Here is an 18,395-nt window from a genome sequence, read left to right on the forward strand (position 1 = left end):
TCAGCCCCTCTGTTTCAGCACCTCTGTTTCAGCCCCACTGTTTCTCGCCCTCTGTTTCAGCCCCTCTGTTTCTCGCCCTCTGTTTCAGCCTCCCGGTTTCTCGCCCTCTGTTTCAGCCCCTCTATTTCTCGCCCTCTGTTTCAGCCCCTCTATTTTAGCCCCACTGTTATAGCCCCTTTGTTTCAGCCACTATGTTTCTCACCCTCTGTTTCAGCCCCTCTGTTTCCGCCCCTCTGTTTCAGCCCCTCTGTTTCTCGCTCTCTGTTTCAGCCCCTCTGTTTCCGCCCCTCTGTTTCAGCCCCTCTGTTTCAGCCCCTCTGTTTCCCGCCCTCTGTTTCAGCCCCTCTGTTTCTTGCCGTCTGTTTCAGCCACTCTGTTTCTCGCCCTCTGTTTCAGCCACTCTGTTTCTCGCCCTCTGTTTCAGCCCCTCTGTTTCAGACCCTCTGTTTCAGTCCCTCTGTTTCTCGCCCTCTGTTTCTCGCCCTCTGTTTCAGCCCCTCTGTTTCTCGCCCTCTGTTTCAGCCCCTCTGTTTCTCGCCCTCTGTTTCAGCCCCTCTGTTTCAGCCCCTCTGTTTCTCGCTCTCTGTTTCAGCCCCTCTGTTTCCGCCCCTCTGTTTCAGCCCCTCTGTTTCAGCCCCTCTGTTTCTCGCCCTCTGTTTCAGCCCCTCTGTTTCTTGCCCTCTGTTTCAGCCACTCTGTTTCTCGCTCTCTGTTTCAGCCACTCTGTTTCTCGCCCTCTGTTTCAGCCCCTCTGTTTCAGCCCCTCTGTTTCAGTCCCTCTGTTTCAGCCCCTCTGTTTCTCGCCCTCTGTTTCAGCCCCTCTGTTTCTCGCCCTGTGTTTCAGCCTCTCTGTTTCTCGCCCTCTGTTTCAGCCCCACTGTTTCAGCCCCTCTGTTTCAGCCCCTCTGTTCCTCGCCCTCTGTTTCTCGCCCTCTGTATCAGGCGCTTTGTTTCAGCCCCTTTGTTTCAGCCCCACTTTTTCAGCCCCTCTGTTTCTCGCCCTCTGTTTCTCGCCCTCTGTTTCAGCCCCTCTGTTTCAGCCCATCTGAATCAGCCTGTCTGATTCTGCCCCTCTGTTTCTCGCCCTCTGTTTCAGCCCCTCTGTTTCAGCCCCTCTGTTTCTCGCCCTCTGTTTCAGCCCCTCTGTTTCTCGCCCTCTGTTTCAGCCCCTCTGTTTCAGTCCCTCTGTTTCGCGCTCTCTGTTTCAGCCCCTCTGTTTCAGTCCCTCTGTTTCTCGCTCTCTGTTTCTGCCCGTCTGTTTCTCGCCCTCTGTTTCAGCCCCTCTGTTTCTTGCCCTCTGTTTCTGCCCCTCTGTTTCTCGCCCTCTGTTTCCGCCCCTCTGATTCAGCCCCTCTGTTTCAGACCCTCTGAATCAGCCACTCTGATTCAGCCCCTCTGTTTCTGCCCCTCTGTTTCAGCCCCTCTGTTTCTCGCCCTCTGTTTCAGCCCCTCTGTTTCTCACCCTCTGTTTCAGCCCCTCTGTTTCAGCCCCTCTGTTTCTCGCCCTCTGTTTCAGCCCCTCTGTTTCTCGGCATTTGTTTCAGCCCCTCTGATTCAGCCCCTCTGTTTCTCACCCTCTGTTTCAGCACCTCTGTTTCTCGCCCTCTTTTTCAGCCCCTCTATTTCTTGCCCTCTGTTTCAGCCCCTCTGTTTCAGCCCCTCTGTTTCAGCCCCTCTGTTTCTCGCCCTCTGTTTCAGCCCCTCTGTTTCTCGCCCTCTGTTTCAGCCCCTCTGTTTCTCGCCCTCTGTTTCAGCCCCTTTATTTCTCACCCTCTGTTTCAGCCCCTCTGTTTCAGCCCCACTGTTTCAGCCCCTCTGTTTCAGCCCCTCTGTTTCTCGCCCTCTGTTTCAGCCCCTCTGTTTCTCGCCCTCCGTTTCAGCCCCTCTGTTTCTCGCCCTCTGTTTCAGCCCCTCTGTTTCAGACCCTCTGTTTCAGTCCCTCTGTTTCTCGCCCTCTGTTTATGCCCCTCTGTTTCAGCCCCTCTGTTTCTCGCCCTCTGTTTCAGCCCCTCTGTTTCTCGCCCTTTGTTTCAGCCCCTCTGTTTCAGCCCCTCTGTTTCAGCCCCTCTGTTTCAGCCCCTCTGTTTCACGCCCTCTGTTTCAGCCGCTCTGTTTCAGCCCCTCTGTTTCTCGCCCTCTGTTTAAGCCCCTGTGTTTCTCGCCCTCTGTTTCCGTCCCTCTGTTTCTCGCCCTCTGTTTCTCGCCCTCTGTTTCAGCCCCTCTGTTTATCGCCCTCTGTTTCAGCCCCTCTGTTTCAGCCCCTCTGTTTCAGCCCCTCTGTTTCTCGCCCTCTGTTTCAGCCCCTCTGTTTCTCGCCCTCTGTTTCAGCCCCTCTGTTTCTCGCCCTCTGTTTCAGCCCCTCTGTTTCAGCACCTCTGTTTCAGCCCCACTGTTTCTCGCCCTCTGTTTCAGCCCCTCTGTTTCTCGCCCTCTGTTTCAGCCTCCCGGTTTCTCGCCCTCTGTTTCAGCCCCTCTATTTCTCGCCCTCTGTTTCAGCCCCTCTATTTTAGCCCCACTGTTATAGCCCCTTTGTTTCAGCCACTATGTTTCTCACCCTCTGTTTCAGCCCCTCTGTTTCCGCCCCTCTGTTTCAGCCCCTCTGTTTCTCGCTCTCTGTTTCAGCCCCTCTGTTTCCGCCCCTCTGTTTCAGCCCCTCTGTTTCAGCCCCTCTGTTTCCCGCCCTCTGTTTCAGCCCCTCTGTTTCTTGCCGTCTGTTTCAGCCACTCTGTTTCTCGCCCTCTGTTTCAGCCACTCTGTTTCTCGCCCTCTGTTTCAGCCCCTCTGTTTCAGACCCTCTGTTTCAGTCCCTCTGTTTCTCGCCCTCTGTTTCTCGCCCTCTGTTTCAGCCCCTCTGTTTCTCGCCCTCTGTTTCAGCCCCTCTGTTTCTCGCCCTCTGTTTCAGCCCCTCTGTTTCAGCCCCTCTGTTTCTCGCCCTCTGTTTCAGCCCCTCTATTTTAGCCCCACTGTTTCAGCCCCTTTGTTTCTGCCACTATGTTTCTCACCCTCTGTTTCAGCCCCTCTGTTTCCGCCCCTCTGTTTCAGCCCCTCTGTTTCTCGCTCTCTGTTTCAGCCCCTCTGTTTCCGTCCCTCTGTTTCAGCCCCTCTGTTTCAGCCCCTCTGTTTCCCGCCCTCTGTTTCAGCCCCTCTGTTTCTTGCCCTCTGTTTGAGCCACTCTGTTTCTCGCCCTCTGTTTCAGCCCCTCTGTTTCTTGCCCTCTGTTTGAGCCACTCTGTTTCTCGCCCTCTGTTTCAGCCACTCTGTTTCTCGCCCTCTGTTTCAGCCCCTCTGTTTCAGACCCTCAGTTTCAGTCCCTCTGTTTCTCGCCCTCTGTTTCTCGCCCTCTGTTTCAGCCCCTCTGTTTCTCGCCCTCTGTTTCAGCCCCTCTGTTTCTCGCCCTCTGTTTCAGCCCCTCTGTTTCAGCCCCTCTGTTTCTTGCCCTCTGTTTGAGCCACTCTGTTTCTCGCCCTCTGTTTCAGCCACTCTGTTTCTCGCCCTCTGTTTCAGCCCCTCTGTTTCAGACCCTCAGTTTCAGTCCCTCTGTTTCTCGCCCTCTGTTTCTCGCCCTCTGTTTCAGCCCCTCTGTTTCTTGCCCTCTGTTTCAGCCACTCTGTTTCTCGCCCTCTGTTTCAGCCACTCTGTTTCTCGCCCTCTGTTTCAGCCCCTTTGTTTCAGCCCCACTTTTTCAGCCCCTCTGTTTCTCGCCCTCTCTTTCTCGCCCTCTGTTTCAGCCCCTCTGTTTCAGCCCATCTGATTCAGCCTGTCTGATTCAGCCCCTCTGTTTCTCGCCCTCTGTTTCAGCCCCTCTGTTTCAGCTCCTCTGTTTCTCGCCCTCAGTTTCAGCCCCTCTGTTTCAGCCCCTCTGTTTCTCGCCCTCTGTTTCAGCCCCTCTGTTTCTCGCCCTCTGTATCAGTCCCTCTGTTTCTCGCCCTCTGTTTCACGCCCTCTGTTTCAGCCGCTCTGTTTCAGCCCCTCTGTTTCTCGCCCTCTGTTTAAGCCCCTGTGTTTCTCGCCCTCTGTTTCCGTCCCTCTGTTTCTCGCCCTCTGTTTCTCGCCCTCTGTTTCAGCCCCTCTGTTTATCGCCCTCTGTTTCAGCCCCTCTGTTTCAGCCCCTCTGTTTCAGCCCCTCTGTTTCTCGCCCTCTGTTTCAGCCCCTCTGTTTCTCGCCCTCTGTTTCAGCCCCTCTGTTTCTCGCCCTCTGTTTCAGCCCCTCTGTTTCAGCACCTCTGTTTCAGCCCCACTGTTTCTCGCCCTCTGTTTCAGCCCCTCTGTTTCTCGCCCTCTGTTTCAGCCTCCCGGTTTCTCGCCCTCTGTTTCAGCCCCTCTATTTCTCGCCCTCTGTTTCAGCCCCTCTATTTTAGCCCCACTGTTATAGCCCCTTTGTTTCAGCCACTATGTTTCTCACCCTCTGTTTCAGCCCCTCTGTTTCCGCCCCTCTGTTTCAGCCCCTCTGTTTCTCGCTCTCTGTTTCAGCCCCTCTGTTTCCGCCCCTCTGTTTCAGCCCCTCTGTTTCAGCCCCTCTGTTTCCCGCCCTCTGTTTCAGCCCCTCTGTTTCTTGCCGTCTGTTTCAGCCACTCTGTTTCTCGCCCTCTGTTTCAGCCACTCTGTTTCTCGCCCTCTGTTTCAGCCCCTCTGTTTCAGACCCTCTGTTTCAGTCCCTCTGTTTCTCGCCCTCTGTTTCTCGCCCTCTGTTTCAGCCCCTCTGTTTCTCGCCCTCTGTTTCAGCCCCTCTGTTTCTCGCCCTCTGTTTCAGCCCCTCTGTTTCAGCCCCTCTGTTTCTCGCTCTCTGTTTCAGCCCCTCTGTTTCCGCCCCTCTGTTTCAGCCCCTCTGTTTCAGCCCCTCTGTTTCTCGCCCTCTGTTTCAGCCCCTCTGTTTCTTGCCCTCTGTTTCAGCCACTCTGTTTCTCGCTCTCTGTTTCAGCCACTCTGTTTCTCGCCCTCTGTTTCAGCCCCTCTGTTTCAGCCCCTCTGTTTCAGTCCCTCTGTTTCAGCCCCTCTGTTTCTCGCCCTCTGTTTCAGCCCCTCTGTTTCTCGCCCTGTGTTTCAGCCTCTCTGTTTCTCGCCCTCTGTTTCAGCCCCACTGTTTCAGCCCCTCTGTTTCAGCCCCTCTGTTCCTCGCCCTCTGTTTCTCGCCCTCTGTATCAGGCGCTTTGTTTCAGCCCCTTTGTTTCAGCCCCACTTTTTCAGCCCCTCTGTTTCTCGCCCTCTGTTTCTCGCCCTCTGTTTCAGCCCCTCTGTTTCAGCCCATCTGAATCAGCCTGTCTGATTCTGCCCCTCTGTTTCTCGCCCTCTGTTTCAGCCCCTCTGTTTCAGCCCCTCTGTTTCTCGCCCTCTGTTTCAGCCCCTCTGTTTCTCGCCCTCTGTTTCAGCCCCTCTGTTTCAGTCCCTCTGTTTCGCGCTCTCTGTTTCAGCCCCTCTGTTTCAGTCCCTCTGTTTCTCGCTCTCTGTTTCTGCCCGTCTGTTTCTCGCCCTCTGTTTCAGCCCCTCTGTTTCTTGCCCTCTGTTTCTGCCCCTCTGTTTCTCGCCCTCTGTTTCCGCCCCTCTGATTCAGCCCCTCTGTTTCAGACCCTCTGAATCAGCCACTCTGATTCAGCCCCTCTGTTTCTGCCCCTCTGTTTCAGCCCCTCTGTTTCTCGCCCTCTGTTTCAGCCCCTCTGTTTCTCACCCTCTGTTTCAGCCCCTCTGTTTCAGCCCCTCTGTTTCTCGCCCTCTGTTTCAGCCCCTCTGTTTCTCGGCATTTGTTTCAGCCCCTCTGATTCAGCCCCTCTGTTTCTCACCCTCTGTTTCAGCACCTCTGTTTCTCGCCCTCTTTTTCAGCCCCTCTATTTCTTGCCCTCTGTTTCAGCCCCTCTGTTTCAGCCCCTCTGTTTCAGCCCCTCTGTTTCTCGCCCTCTGTTTCAGCCCCTCTGTTTCTCGCCCTCTGTTTCAGCCCCTCTGTTTCTCGCCCTCTGTTTCAGCCCCTTTATTTCTCACCCTCTGTTTCAGCCCCTCTGTTTCAGCCCCACTGTTTCAGCCCCTCTGTTTCAGCCCCTCTGTTTCTCGCCCTCTGTTTCAGCCCCTCTGTTTCTCGCCCTCCGTTTCAGCCCCTCTGTTTCTCGCCCTCTGTTTCAGCCCCTCTGTTTCAGACCCTCTGTTTCAGTCCCTCTGTTTCTCGCCCTCTGTTTATGCCCCTCTGTTTCAGCCCCTCTGTTTCTCGCCCTCTGTTTCAGCCCCTCTGTTTCTCGCCCTTTGTTTCAGCCCCTCTGTTTCAGCCCCTCTGTTTCAGCCCCTCTGTTTCAGCCCCTCTGTTTCACGCCCTCTGTTTCAGCCGCTCTGTTTCAGCCCCTCTGTTTCTCGCCCTCTGTTTAAGCCCCTGTGTTTCTCGCCCTCTGTTTCCGTCCCTCTGTTTCTCGCCCTCTGTTTCTCGCCCTCTGTTTCAGCCCCTCTGTTTATCGCCCTCTGTTTCAGCCCCTCTGTTTCAGCCCCTCTGTTTCAGCCCCTCTGTTTCTCGCCCTCTGTTTCAGCCCCTCTGTTTCTCGCCCTCTGTTTCAGCCCCTCTGTTTCTCGCCCTCTGTTTCAGCCCCTCTGTTTCAGCACCTCTGTTTCAGCCCCACTGTTTCTCGCCCTCTGTTTCAGCCCCTCTGTTTCTCGCCCTCTGTTTCAGCCTCCCGGTTTCTCGCCCTCTGTTTCAGCCCCTCTATTTCTCGCCCTCTGTTTCAGCCCCTCTATTTTAGCCCCACTGTTATAGCCCCTTTGTTTCAGCCACTATGTTTCTCACCCTCTGTTTCAGCCCCTCTGTTTCCGCCCCTCTGTTTCAGCCCCTCTGTTTCTCGCTCTCTGTTTCAGCCCCTCTGTTTCCGCCCCTCTGTTTCAGCCCCTCTGTTTCAGCCCCTCTGTTTCCCGCCCTCTGTTTCAGCCCCTCTGTTTCTTGCCGTCTGTTTCAGCCACTCTGTTTCTCGCCCTCTGTTTCAGCCACTCTGTTTCTCGCCCTCTGTTTCAGCCCCTCTGTTTCAGACCCTCTGTTTCAGTCCCTCTGTTTCTCGCCCTCTGTTTCTCGCCCTCTGTTTCAGCCCCTCTGTTTCTCGCCCTCTGTTTCAGCCCCTCTGTTTCTCGCCCTCTGTTTCAGCCCCTCTGTTTCAGCCCCTCTGTTTCTCGCTCTCTGTTTCAGCCCCTCTGTTTCCGCCCCTCTGTTTCAGCCCCTCTGTTTCAGCCCCTCTGTTTCTCGCCCTCTGTTTCAGCCCCTCTGTTTCTTGCCCTCTGTTTCAGCCACTCTGTTTCTCGCTCTCTGTTTCAGCCACTCTGTTTCTCGCCCTCTGTTTCAGCCCCTCTGTTTCAGCCCCTCTGTTTCAGTCCCTCTGTTTCAGCCCCTCTGTTTCTCGCCCTCTGTTTCAGCCCCTCTGTTTCTCGCCCTGTGTTTCAGCCTCTCTGTTTCTCGCCCTCTGTTTCAGCCCCACTGTTTCAGCCCCTCTGTTTCAGCCCCTCTGTTCCTCGCCCTCTGTTTCTCGCCCTCTGTATCAGGCGCTTTGTTTCAGCCCCTTTGTTTCAGCCCCACTTTTTCAGCCCCTCTGTTTCTCGCCCTCTGTTTCTCGCCCTCTGTTTCAGCCCCTCTGTTTCAGCCCATCTGAATCAGCCTGTCTGATTCAGCCCCTCTGTTTCTCGCCCTCTGTTTCAGCCCCTCTGTTTCAGCCCCTCTGTTTCTCGCCCTCTGTTTCAGCCCCTCTGTTTCTCGCCCTCTGTTTCAGCCCCTCTGTTTCAGTCCCTCTGTTTCGCGCTCTCTGTTTCAGCCCCTCTGTTTCAGTCCCTCTGTTTCTCGCTCTCTGTTTCTGCCCGTCTGTTTCTCGCCCTCTGTTTCAGCCCCTCTGTTTCTTGCCCTCTGTTTCTGCCCCTCTGTTTCTCGCCCTCTGTTTCAGCCCCTCTGTTTCTCACCCTCTGTTTCAGCCCCTCTGTTTCAGCCCCTCTGTTTCTCGCCCTCTGTTTCAGCCCCTCTGTTTCTCGGCATTTGTTTCAGCCCCTCTGATTCAGCCCCTCTGTTTCTCACCCTCTGTTTCAGCCCCTCTGTTTCTCGCCCTCTTTTTCAGCCCCTCTATTTCTTGCCCTCTGTTTCAGCCCCTCTGTTTCAGCCCCTCTGTTTCTCGCCCTCTGTTTCCGCCCCTCTGTTTCTCGCCCTCTGTTTCAGCCCCTCTGTTTCTCGCCCTCTGTTTCAGCCCCTCTGTTTCTCGCCCTCTGTTTCAGCCCCTTTATTTCTCACCCTCTGTTTCAGCCCCTCTGTTTCAGCCCCACTGTTTCAGCCCCTCTGTTTCAGCCCCTCTGTTTCTCGCCCTCTGTTTCAGCCCCTCTGTTTCTCGCCCTCCGTTTCAGCCCCTCTGTTTCTCGCCCTCTGTTTCAGCCCCTCTGTTTCAGACCCTCTGTTTCAGTCCCTCTGTTTCTCGCCCTCTGTTTATGCCCCTCTGTTTCAGCCCCTCTGTTTCTCGCCCTCTGTTTCAGCCCCTCTGTTTCTCGCCCTTTGTTTCAGCCCCTCTGTTTCAGCCCCTCTGTTTCAGCCCCTCTGTTTCAGCCCCTCTGTTTCTCGCCCTCTGTTTCAGCCCCTCTGTTTCTTGCCCTCTGTTTCAGCCCCTCTGTTTCTCGCCCTCTGTTTCAGCCTCTCTGTTTCTCGCCCTCTGATTCAGCCCCTCTGTTTCAATCCCTCTGATTCAGCCCCTCTGTTTCAGCCCCTCTGTTTCTCGCCCTCTGTTTCAGCCACTCTGATTCAGCCCCTCTGTTTCAGCCCCTCTGATTCAGCCCCTCTGTTTCAGCCCCTCTGTTTCAGCCCCTCTGTTTCAGCCCCTCTGTTTCAGCCCCTCTGTTTCTCGCCCTCTGTTTCAGCCCCTCTGTTTCTTGCGCTCTGTTTCAGCCCCTCTGTTTCTCGCCCTCTGTTTCAACCTCTCTGTTTCTCGCCCTCTGTTTCAGCCCCTCTGTTTCAGCCCCTCTGATTCAGCCCCTCTGTTTCAGCCCCTCTGTTTCAGCCCCTCTGATTCAGCCCCTCTGATTCAGCCCCTCTGTTTCTCGCCCTCTGTTTCTGCCCCTCTGTTTCAGCCCCTCTGTTTCATCCCCTCTGTTTCTTGCCCTCTGTTTCAGCCCCTCTGTTTCAGCCCCTCTGTTTCAGCCCCTCCGATTCAGCCCGTCTGTTTCAGCCCCTCTGTTTCTGCCCCTCTGTTTCAGCCCCTCTGTTTCTCGCCCTTTGTTTCAGCCCCTCTGTTTCTCGCCCTCTGTTTTAGCCCCTCTGTTTCAGCCCCTCTGTTTCAGCCCCTCTGTTTCTCGCCCTCTGTTTCAGCCCCTCTGTTTCTTGCCCTCTGTTTCAGCCCCTCTGTTTCAGCCCCTCTGTTTCTCGCCCTCTGTTTCAGCCCCTCTGTTTCTCGCCCTCTGTTTCAGCCCCTCTGTTTCTCGCCTTCTGTTTCAGCCCCTCTGATTCAGCCCCTCTGTTTCAGCCCCTCTGATTCAGCCCCTCTGATTCAGCCCTTCTGTTTCAGCCACTCCGTTTCAGCCCCTCTGTTTCTTGCCCTCTGTTTCAGCCCCTCTGTTTCTCGCCCTCTGTTTCAGCCTCTCTGTTTCAGCCCCTCTGTTTCTCGCCCTCTGTTTCAGCCCCTCTGTTTCTCGCCCTCTGTATCAGGCGCTTTGTTTCAGCCACTTTGTTTCAGGCCCACTTTTTCAGCCCCTCTGTTTCTCGCCCTCTGTTTCTCGCCCTCTGTTTCAGCCACTCTGTTTCTCGCCCTCTGTTTCAGCCCCTCTGTTTCAGCCCATCTGATTCAGCCTGTTTGATTCAGCCCCTCTGTTTCTCGCCCTCTTTTTCAGACACTCTGTTTCAGCCCCTCTGTTTCTTGCCCTCTGTTTCAGCCCCTCTGTTTCTCGCCCTCTGTTTCAGCCCCTCTGTTTCTTGCCCGCTGTTTCAGCCCCTCTGTTTCTCGCCCTCTGTTTCAGTCCCTCTGTTTCGCGCTCTCTGTTTCAGCCCCTTTGTTTCAGTCCCTCTGTTTCTCGCCCTCTGTTTCTGCCCGTCTGTTTCTCGCCCTCTGTTTCAGCCCCTCTGTTTCTCGCCCTCTGTTGCAGCCCCTCTGTTTCTCGCCCTCTGTTTCAGCCCCTCTGTTTCTCGCCCTCTGTTTCAATCCCTCTGTTTCGCGCTCTCTGTTTCAGCCCCTCTGTTTCAGTCCCTCTGTTTCTCGCTCTCTGTTTCTGCCCGTCTGTTTCTCGCCCTCTGTTTCAGCCCCTCTGTTTCTTGCCCTCTGTATCTGCCCCTCTGTTTCTCGACCTCTGTTTCCGCCCCTCTGATTCAGCCCCTCTGTTTCAGACCCTCTGAATCAGCCACTCTGATTCAGCCCCTCTGTTTCTGCCCCTCTGTTTCAGCCCCTCTGTTTCAGTCCCTCTGTTTCAGCCCCTCTGTTTCAGCCCCTCTGTTTCTCGCCCTCTGTTTCAGCCCCTGTGTTTCTTGCCCTCTGTATCTGCCCCTCTGTTTCTCGCCCTCTGTTTCCGCCCCTCTGATTCAGCCCCTCTGTTTCAGACCCTCTGAATCAACCACTCTGATTCAGACCCTCTGTTTCTGCCCCTCTGTTTCAGCCCCTCTGTTTCAGTCCCTCTGTTTCAGCCCCTCTGTTTCAGCCCCTCTGTTTCTCGCCCTCTGTTTCAGCCCCTCTGTTTCTCGGCTATTGTTTCAGCCCCTCTGATTCAGCCCCTCTGTTTCTCACCCTCTGTTTCAGCCCCTCTGTTTCTTGCCCTCTTTTTCAGCCCCTCTATTTCTTGCCCTCTGTTTCAGCCCCTCTGTTTCTCGCCCTCTGTTTCAGCCCCTCTGTTTCTCGCCCTCTGTTTCAGCCCCTCTGTTTCTCGCCCTCTGTTTCAGCCCCTTTATTTCTCACCCTCTGTTTCAGCCCCTCTGTTTCAGCCCCACTGTTTCAGCCCCTCTGTTTCAGCCCCTCTGTTTCTCGCCCTTTGTTTCAGCCCCTCTGTTTCGCGCCCTCCGTTTCAGCCCCTCTGTTTCTCGCCCTCTGTTTCAGCCCCTCTGTTTCAGACCCTCTGTTTCAGTCCCTCTGTTTCTCGCCCTCTGTTTCTCGCCCTCTGTTTCAGCCCCTCTGTTTCTCGCCCTCTGTTTCAGCCGCTCTGTTTCTCGCCCTCTGTTTCAGCCCCTCTGTTTCAGCCCCTCTGTTTCAGCCCCTCTGTTTCTCGCCCTCTGTTTCAGCCCCTCTGTTTCTTGCCCTCTGTTTCAGCCCCTCTGTTTCTCGCCCTCTGTTTCAGCCTCTCTGTTTCTCGCCCTCTGTTTCAGCCCCTCTGTTTCAGCCCCTCTGATTCAGCTCCTCTGTTTCAGCCCCTCTGTTTCTCGCCCTCTGTTTCAGCCCCTCTGATTCAGCCCCTCTGTTTCAGCCCCTCTGATTCAGCCCCTCTGTTTCAGCCCCTCTATTTCAGCCCCTCTGTTTCAGCCCCTCTGTTTCTGGCTCTCTGTTTCAGCCCGTCTGTTTCAGCCCCTCTGTTTCAGCGCCTCTGATTTAGTCCCTTAGTTTCTCGCCCTCTGTTTCAGGCCCTCTGTTTCAGCCCCTCTGATTCAGCCCCTCTGATTCAGCCCCTCTGTTTCTCGCCCTCTGTTTCAGCCCCTCTGTTTCAGCCCCTCTGTTTCTCGCCCTTTGTTTCTGCCCCTCTGTTTCAGCCCCTCTGTTTCAGCCCCTCTGTTTCTTGCCCTCTGTTTCAGCCCCTCTGTTCCAGCCCCTCTGTTTCAGCCCCTCCGATTCAGCCCCTCTGTTTCTTGCCCTCTGTTTCAGCCCCTCTGTTTCAGCCCCTCTGTTTCTCGCCCTCTGTTACTGCCCCTCTGTTTCTCGCCCTCTGTTTCAGCCCGTCTGTTTCTCGCCTTCTGTTTCAGCCCCTCTGTTTCAGCCCCTCTGATTCAGCCCCTCTGTTTCTCGCCCTCTGTTTCAGCCCCTCTGTTTCAGCCCTTCTGTTTCAGCCACTCGGTTTCAGCCCCTCTCTTTCTTGCCCTCTGTTTCAGCCCCTCTGTTTATCGCCCTCTGTTTTAGCCCCTCTGTTTCTCGCCCTCTGTTTCAGCCCCTCTGTTTCGCACTCTCTGTTTCAGCCCCTCTGTTTCAGCCCCTCTTTTTCAGCCCCTCCGATTCAGCCCCGCTGTTTCAGCCCCTCTGTTTCTGCCCCTCTGTTACAGCCCCTCTGTTTCTCGCCCTTTGTTTCAGCCCCTCTGTTTCTCGCCCTCTGTTTCAGCCCCTCAGCTTCAGCCCCTCTGTTTCAGCCCCTCTGTTTCTCGCCCTCTGTTTCAGCCCCTCTGTTTCTTGCCCTCTGTTTCAGCCCCTCTGTTCCAGCCCCACTGTTTCTCGCTCTCTGTTTCTGCCCCTCTGTTTCTCGCCCTGTGTTTCAGCCCCTCTGTTTCTCGCCTTCTGTTTCAGCCACTCTGATTCAGGCCCTCTCTTTCAGCCCCTCTGTTTCTCGCCTTCTGTTTCAGCCCCTCTGATTCAGGCCCTCTGTTTCAGCCCCTCTGATGCAGCCCCTCTGATTCAGCCCCTCTGTTTCTCGCCCTCTGTTTCAGCCCCTCTGTTTCAGCCCCTCTGTTTCAGCCCCTCTGTTTCTCGCCCTCTGTTTCAGCCCCTCTGTTTCAGCCCCTCTGTTTCTCGCCCTCTGTTTCAGCCCCTCTGTTTCTCGCCCTCTGTTTCAGCCCCTCTGTTTCTCGCCCTCTGTTTCAGCCCCTCTGTTTCTCGCCCTCTGTTTCAGCCCCTCTGTTTAAGCACCTCTGTTTCAGCCCCTCTGTTTCTCGCCCTCTGTTTCAGCCCCTCTGTTTCTCGCCCTCTGTTTCAGCCTCCCGGTTTCTCGCCCTCTGTTTCAGACCCTCTATTTCTCGCCCTCTGTTTCAGCCCCTCTATTTTAGCCCCACTGTTTCAGCCCCTTTGTTTCAGCCACTATGTTTCTCACCCTCTGTTTCAGCCCCTCTGTTTCCGCCCCTCTGTTTCAGCCCCTCTGTTTCTCGCTCTCTGTTTCAGCCCCTCTGTTTCCGCCCCTCTGTTTCAGCCCCTCTGTTTCAGCCCCTCTGTTTCCCGCCCTCTGTTTCAGCCCCTCTGTTTCTTGCCCTCTGTTTCAGCCACTCTGTTTCTCGCCCTCTGTTTCAGGCACTCTGTTTCTCGCCCTCTGTTTCAGCCACTCTGTTTCAGACCCTCTGTTTCAGTCCCTCTGTTTCTCGCCCTCTGTTTCTCGCCCTCTGTTTCAGCCCTTCTGTTTCTCGCTCTCTGTTTCAGCCCCTCTGTTTCCGCCCCTCTGTTTCAGCCCCTCTGTTTCAGCCCCTCTGTTTCTCGCCCTCTGTTTCAGCCCCTCTGTTTCTTGCCCTCTGTTTCAGCCACTCTGTTTCTCGCTCTCTGTTTCAGCCACTCTGTTTCTCGACCTCTGTTTCAGCCCCTCTGTTTCAGCCCCTCTGTTTCAGTCCCTCTGTTTCAGCCCCTCTGTTTCTCGCCCTCTGTTTCAGCCCCTCTGTTTCTCGCCCTGTGTTTCAGCCTCTCTGTTTCTCGCCCTCTGTTTCAGCCCCACTGTTTCAGCCCCTCTGTTTCAGCCCCTCTGTTCCTCGCCCTCTGTTTCAGGCCCTCTGTTTCTCGCCCTCTGTATCAGGCGCTTTGTTTCAGACCCTTTGTTTCAGCCCCACTTTTTGAGCCCCTCTGTTTCTCGCCCTCTGTTTCTCGCCCTCTGTTTCAGCCACTCTGTTTCAGCCCCTCTGTTTCTTGCCCTCTGTTTCAGCCCCTCTGTTTCTCGCCCTCTGTTTCAGCCCCTCTGTTTCTCGCCCTCTGTTTCAGCCCCTCTGTTTCAGCCCCTCTGTTTCTCGCCCTCTGTTTCAGCCCCTCTGTTTCTCGCCCTCTGTTTCAGCCCCTTTATTTCTCACCCTCTGTTTCAGCCCCTCTGTTTCAGCCCCACTGTTTCAGCCCCTCTGTTTCAGCCCCTCTGTTTCTCGCCCTTTGTTTCAGCCCCTCTGTTTCGCGCCCTCCGTTTCAGCCCCTCTGTTTCTCGCCCTCTGTTTCAGCCCCTCTGTTTCAGACCCTCTGTTTCAGTCCCTCTGTTTCTCGCCCTCTGTTTCTCGCCCTCTGTTTCAGCCCCTCTGTTTCTCGCCCTCTGTTTCAGCCGCTCTGTTTCTCGCCCTCTGTTTCAGCCCCTCTGTTTCAGCCCCTCTGTTTCAGCCCCTCTGTTTCTCGCCCTCTGTTTCAGCCCCTCTGTTTCTTGCCCTCTGTTTCAGCCCCTCTGTTTCTCGCCCTCTGTTTCAGCCTCTCTGTTTCTCGCCCTCTGTTTCAGCCCCTCTGTTTCAGCCCCTCTGATTCAGCTCCTCTGTTTCAGCCCCTCTGTTTCTCGCCCTCTGTTTCAGCCCCTCTGATTCAGCCCCTCTGTTTCAGCCCCTCTGATTCAGCCCCTCTGTTTCAGCCCCTCTATTTCAGCCCCTCTGTTTCAGCCCCTCTGTTTCTGGCTCTCTGTTTCAGCCCGTCTGTTTCAGCCCCTCTGTTTCAGCGCCTCTGATTTAGTCCCTTAGTTTCTCGCCCTCTGTTTCAGGCCCTCTGTTTCAGCCCCTCTGATTCAGCCCCTCTGATTCAGCCCCTCTGTTTCTCGCCCTCTGTTTCAGCCCCTCTGTTTCAGCCCCTCTGTTTCTCGCCCTTTGTTTCTGCCCCTCTGTTTCAGCCCCTCTGTTTCAGCCCCTCTGTTTCTTGCCCTCTGTTTCAGCCCCTCTGTTCCAGCCCCTCTGTTTCAGCCCCTCCGATTCAGCCCCTCTGTTTCTTGCCCTCTGTTTCAGCCCCTCTGTTTCAGCCCCTCTGTTTCTCGCCCTCTGTTACTGCCCCTCTGTTTCTCGCCCTCTGTTTCAGCCCGTCTGTTTCTCGCCTTCTGTTTCAGCCCCTCTGTTTCAGCCCCTCTGATTCAGCCCCTCTGTTTCTCGCCCTCTGTTTCAGCCCCTCTGTTTCAGCCCTTCTGTTTCAGCCACTCGGTTTCAGCCCCTCTCTTTCTTGCCCTCTGTTTCAGCCCCTCTGTTTATCGCCCTCTGTTTTAGCCCCTCTGTTTCTCGCCCTCTGTTTCAGCCCCTCTGTTTCGCACTCTCTGTTTCAGCCCCTCTGTTTCAGCCCCTCTTTTTCAGCCCCTCCGATTCAGCCCCGCTGTTTCAGCCCCTCTGTTTCTGCCCCTCTGTTACAGCCCCTCTGTTTCTCGCCCTTTGTTTCAGCCCCTCTGTTTCTCGCCCTCTGTTTCAGCCCCTCAGCTTCAGCCCCTCTGTTTCAGCCCCTCTGTTTCTCGCCCTCTGTTTCAGCCCCTCTGTTTCTTGCCCTCTGTTTCAGCCCCTCTGTTCCAGCCCCACTGTTTCTCGCTCTCTGTTTCTGCCCCTCTGTTTCTCGCCCTGTGTTTCAGCCCCTCTGTTTCTCGCCTTCTGTTTCAGCCACTCTGATTCAGGCCCTCTCTTTCAGCCCCTCTGTTTCTCGCCTTCTGTTTCAGCCCCTCTGATTCAGGCCCTCTGTTTCAGCCCCTCTGATGCAGCCCCTCTGATTCAGCCCCTCTGTTTCTCGCCCTCTGTTTCAGCCCCTCTGTTTCAGCCCCTCTGTTTCAGCCCCTCTGTTTCTCGCCCTCTGTTTCAGCCCCTCTGTTTCAGCCCCTCTGTTTCTCGCCCTCTGTTTCAGCCCCTCTGTTTCTCGCCCTCTGTTTCAGCCCCTCTGTTTCTCGCCCTCTGTTTCAGCCCCTCTGTTTCTCGCCCTCTGTTTCAGCCCCTCTGTTTAAGCACCTCTGTTTCAGCCCCTCTGTTTCTCGCCCTCTGTTTCAGCCCCTCTGTTTCTCGCCCTCTGTTTCAGCCTCCCGGTTTCTCGCCCTCTGTTTCAGACCCTCTATTTCTCGCCCTCTGTTTCAGCCCCTCTATTTTAGCCCCACTGTTTCAGCCCCTTTGTTTCAGCCACTATGTTTCTCACCCTCTGTTTCAGCCCCTCTGTTTCCGCCCCTCTGTTTCAGCCCCTCTGTTTCTCGCTCTCTGTTTCAGCCCCTCTGTTTCCGCCCCTCTGTTTCAGCCCCTCTGTTTCAGCCCCTCTGTTTCCCGCCCTCTGTTTCAGCCCCTCTGTTTCTTGCCCTCTGTTTCAGCCACTCTGTTTCTCGCCCTCTGTTTCAGGCACTCTGTTTCTCGCCCTCTGTTTCAGCCACTCTGTTTCAGACCCTCTGTTTCAGTCCCTCTGTTTCTCGCCCTCTGTTTCTCGCCCTCTGTTTCAGCCCTTCTGTTTCTCGCTCTCTGTTTCAGCCCCTCTGTTTCCGCCCCTCTGTTTCAGCCCCTCTGTTTCAGCCCCTCTGTTTCTCGCCCTCTGTTTCAGCCCCTCTGTTTCTTGCCCTCTGTTTCAGCCACTCTGTTTCTCGCTCTCTGTTTCAGCCACTCTGTTTCTCGACCTCTGTTTCAGCCCCTCTGTTTCAGCCCCTCTGTTTCAGTCCCTCTGTTTCAGCCCCTCTGTTTCTCGCCCTCTGTTTCAGCCCCTCTGTTTCTCGCCCTGTGTTTCAGCCTCTCTGTTTCTCGCCCTCTGTTTCAGCCCCACTGTTTCAGCCCCTCTGTTTCAGCCCCTCTGTTCCTCGCCCTCTGTTTCAGGCCCTCTGTTTCTCGCCCTCTGTATCAGGCGCTTTGTTTCAGACCCTTTGTTTCAGCCCCACTTTTTGAGCCCCTCTGTTTCTCGCCCTCTGTTTCTCGCCCTCTGTTTCAGCCACTCTGTTTCAGCCCCTCTGTTTCTTGCCCTCTGTTTCAGCCCCTCTGTTTCTCGCCCTCTGTTTCAGCCCCTCTGTTTCTCGCCCTCTGTTTCAGCCCCTCTGTTTCAGTCCCTCTGTTTCGCGCTCTCTGTTTCAGCCCCTCTGTTTCAGTGCCTCTGTTTCTCGCTCTCTGTTTCTGCCCGTCTGTTTCTCGCCCTCTGTTTCAGCCCCTCTGTTTCTTGCCCTCTGTTTCTGCCCCTCTGTTTCTCGCCCTCTGTTTCCGCCCCTCTGATTCAGCCCCTCTGTTTCAGACCCTCTGAATCAGCCACTCTGATTCAGCCCCTCTGTTTCTGCCCCTCTGTTTCAGCCCCTCTGTTTCTCGCCCTCTGTTTCAGCCCCTCTGTTTCTCACCCTCTGTTTCAGCCCCTCTGTTTCAGCCCCTCTGTTTCTCACCCTCTGTTTCAGCCCCTCTGTTTCTCGCCCTTTTTTTCAGCACCTCTATTTCTTGCACTCTGTTTCAGCCCCTCTGTTTCAGCCCCTCTGTTTCAGCCCCTCTGTTTCAGACCTTCTGTTTCAGCCACTCGGTTTCAGCCCCTCTCTGTCTTGCCCTCTGTTTCAGCCCCTCTGTTTATCGCCCTCTGTTTTAGCCCCTCTGTTTCTCGCCCTCTGTTTCAACCCCTCTGTTTCTCGCCCTCTGTTTCAGCCCCTCTGTTTCAGCCCCTCCGATTCAGCCCCTCTGTTTCAGCCCCTCTGTTTCTGCCCCTCTGTTTCAGACCCTCTGTTTCTCGCCCTTTGTTTCAGCCCCTCTGTTTCTCGCCCTCTGTTTCAGCCCCTCAGCTTCAGCCCCTCTGTTTCAGCCCCTCTGTTTCTCGCCCTCTGTTTCAGCCCCTCTGTTTCTTGCCCTCTGTTTCAGCCCCTCTGTTTCAGCCCCTCTGTTTCTCGCATTCTGTTTCAGCCCCTCTGTTTCAGCCCCTCTGTTTCAGCCCCTCTGTTTCTCGCCCTCTGTTTCAGCCCCTCTGTTTCTCGCCATCTGTTTCAGCCCCTCTGTTTCTCGCCCTCTGTTTCAGCCCCTCTGTTTCAGCCCCTCTGTTTCAGCCCCTCTGTTTCTCGCCCTCTGTTTCAGCCCCTCTGTTTCTCGCCCTCTGTTTCAGCCCCTCTGTTTCAGCCCCTCTGTTTCAGCCCCTCTGTTTCAGCCCCTCTGTTTCTCGCCCTCTGTTTCAGCCCCTCTGATTCAGCCCCTCTGTTTCTCGCCCTCTGTTTCAGCCCCTCTGTTTCTCGCCCTCTGTTTCAGCCCCACTGTTTCAGCCCCTCTGTTTCAGCCCCTCTGTTTCTCGCCCTCTGTTTCAGCCCCTCTGTTTCTCGCCCTCTGTTTCAGAACCTCTGTTTCTCGCCCTCTGTTTCAGCCCCTCTGTTTCTCGCCCTCTGTTTCAGCCCCTCTGTTTCAGCCCCTCTGATTCAGCCCCTCTGATTCAGCCCCTCTGTTTCTCGCCCTCTGTTTCAGCCCCTCTGTTTCAGCCCCTCTGATTCAGCCCCTCTGATTCAGCCCCTCTGTTTCTTGCCCTCTCTTTCAGCCCCTCTGTTTCAGCCCCTCTGTTTCTCGCCCTCTGTTTCTGCCCCTCTGTTTCTCGCCTTCTGTTTCAGCCCGTCTGTTTCTCGCCTTCTGTTTCAGCCCCTCTGTTTCAGCCCCTCTGTTTCAGCCCCTCTGTTTCTCGCCTTCTGTTTCTGCCCCTCTGTTTCTCGCCCTCTGT

Source organism: Chiloscyllium punctatum, chromosome 33 (assembly GCF_047496795.1).
Source record: "Chiloscyllium punctatum isolate Juve2018m chromosome 33, sChiPun1.3, whole genome shotgun sequence".
Taxonomy (NCBI): Eukaryota; Metazoa; Chordata; class Chondrichthyes; order Orectolobiformes; family Hemiscylliidae; genus Chiloscyllium; species Chiloscyllium punctatum.